Source organism: Gymnoscopelus braueri, assembly GCF_963280865.1.
Source record: "Gymnoscopelus braueri genome assembly, contig: SCAFFOLD_58, whole genome shotgun sequence".
In the NCBI taxonomy this organism is placed as follows: domain Eukaryota; kingdom Metazoa; phylum Chordata; class Actinopteri; order Myctophiformes; family Myctophidae; genus Gymnoscopelus; species Gymnoscopelus braueri.
In genome coordinates this window covers 143,712-146,211 of record NW_027660470.1, presented here as the reverse complement: position 1 = coordinate 146,211, position 2,500 = coordinate 143,712, and the positions used below count along the sequence as shown (strand labels likewise).

The window sequence follows — 2,500 nt, the reverse complement described above, 5'->3', positions numbered from 1 at the left end:
TCCATGAATTCAAGGCTTCTTGGGGTGTGTAATTGATAGAAAATAAGTCATTTTTTGGGTGAACTACTCCTTTAATATTATTATTATTATATTATTATATTATTATTACCTTTAGCTTTAATAATATTATTGTTATTACTACAGGTAACCTTTCATTATTATTATGACTTAGTATTATTACCTTTACCTTTAATATGATTAAAGATTAATTATTATTATTTATTATTATTATTATTATTATTATTATTATTACTACAGGTAGCCTTTAACCTTTCATTTTTTTTCAATTCAATTCAATTTTTATTAGAGCTAAAAAGCATTATTTTACACTTTGGCTATTCAAAAATAGCAGATCTACAAGCTTGTAGCGCGGCACTCTACGAGCTTGTAGATCTGCTATTTTTGAAAAATCTTGAAAATATGTGAAAATCTTTGAATATATATTGTTTTAAAGCAAAACATTTTTAACTCAAATCTATGCTTCTGGGGGTCCCTGGAACAACATACTTTAGATGGGGGTCCCTGGAACAACATACTTTAGATGGGGGTCCCTGGAACAACATACTTTAGATGGGGGTCCCTGGAACAACATACTTTAGATGGGGGTCCCTGGAACAACATACTTTAGATGGGGGTCGGCGGCCAAATCCATTTTTTGGGGATCCTTGACATGAAAAAGTTTGAGCACGACTGATATAGAAACATGTGTTTTTTATATATATATATTTATATATATTTATATATATTTGAGACTGATATAGAAACATGTGTTTTTTTTATATATATATATTTATATTTATATATATTTATATATATTTATATATATATTTGAGACTGATATAGAAACATATGTTTTTTATATATATATATTTATATTTATATATATTTATATATATTTGAGACTGATATAGAAACATATGTTTGGACAGAAAACTGTTAGGATTTAGAAGACATTTGTAGGATCGGCTTCAGGTCTTAATGGGTTAAAGTGTCAAATCACAACCAGTTGTCTCAAGACAGAAGTGTGTGTGTGTGTGTGTGTGTGTGTGTGTGTGTGTGTGTGTGTGTGTGTGTGTGTGTGTGTGTGTGTGTGTGTGTGTGTGTGTGTGTGTGTGTGTGTGTGTGTGTGTGTGTGTGTGTGGGTGGGTGGGTGGGTGGGTGGGTGGGTGGGTGGGTGGGTGGGTGGGTGGGTGGGTGGGAGGGTGGGTTGGGTTGGGTTGGGTGTGTGTGTGTTTATAAATATTGAACCAATGTAAAGTATTAACAACAGATTGTAACTAAATAATACATAATAAAATGTGTTTCACATTTTCCTCAACCGTTGTACATACAAGGTTTTACCTGACAGAGATCACATGTAACTTCTTATAAAAAACACAATAAACAGACAATAATGTAGATAATTATGAGTTTATTTGAGTTTAATAATAAAAAGCTGAGCTCCTACTGGCTCCGTTGTCACACTGCAGTGTGTCTACCTAGGAGGTGCACCTCCTACTGGCTCTACTGTCACACTGCAGTGTGTCTACGTAGGTGGTGCACCTCCTACTGGCTCCGCTGTCACACTGCAGTGTGTCTACGTAGGTGGTGCACCTCCTATTGGCTCCTCTGTCACACTGCAATGTGTCTACGTAGGTGGTGCACCTCCTATTGGCTCCGCTGTCACACTGCAATGTGTCTACGTAGGTGGTGCACGTCCTTCCCCTGGTAGTTTGCCGTGGCTTGGCTCCCATAGTGTTTGCTTTGCCACTAGTTCCGGGTGCCTGACACAGTGTCCTGCCAGCCACAACCTTCTCTCTCTGACCAGGTGTTTGACCCGTGGGAGGTCCCTAAGATGTGGTTTGTCCATGTGACACCTAGTGCCATTCAAAGCATTCTTTTGTAGACTCCATCCAGGGCCCTTTCCACTGTGAGGGTCCATGTCTCAGCTCCATACAGCAGTACTGACTCCACTGTGAGGGTCCATGTCTCAGCTCCATACAGCAGTACTGACTCCACTGTGAGGGTCCATGTCTCAGTCTCATACAGCAGTACTGACTCCACTGTGAGGGTCCATGTCTCAGCTCCATACAGCAGTACTGACTCCACTGTGAGGGTCCATGTCTCAGCTCCATACAGCAGTACTGACTCCACTGTGAGGGTCCATGTCTCAGCTCCATACAGCAGTACTGACTCCACTGTGAGGGTCCATGTCTCAGCCCCATACAGCAGTACTGACTCCACTGTGAGGGTCCATGTCTCAGCTCCATACAGCAGTACTGACTCCACTGTGAGGGTCCATGTCTCAGCTCCATACAGCAGTACTGACTCCACTGTGAGGGTCCATGTCTCAGCTCCATACAGCAGTACTGACTCCACTGTGAGGGTCCATGTCTCAGCTCCATACAGCAGTACTGACTCCACTGTGAGGGTCCATGTCTCAGCTCCATACAGCAGTACTGACTCCACTGTGAGGGTCCATGTCTCAGCTCCATACAGCAGTACTGACTCCACTGTGAGG

General features: G+C 41.2%; 1 protein-coding gene across 1 annotated transcript in view; it reads left to right on the top strand.

Moving 5' to 3' along the window:
- Positions 1-2,500, top strand: part of LOC308081205 (transcription factor COE3-like) — a gene marked incomplete at both ends in the record, with an annotated part of 53,987 nt that overhangs the window by 321 nt on the left and 51,166 nt on the right. The window lies entirely within an intron of this gene.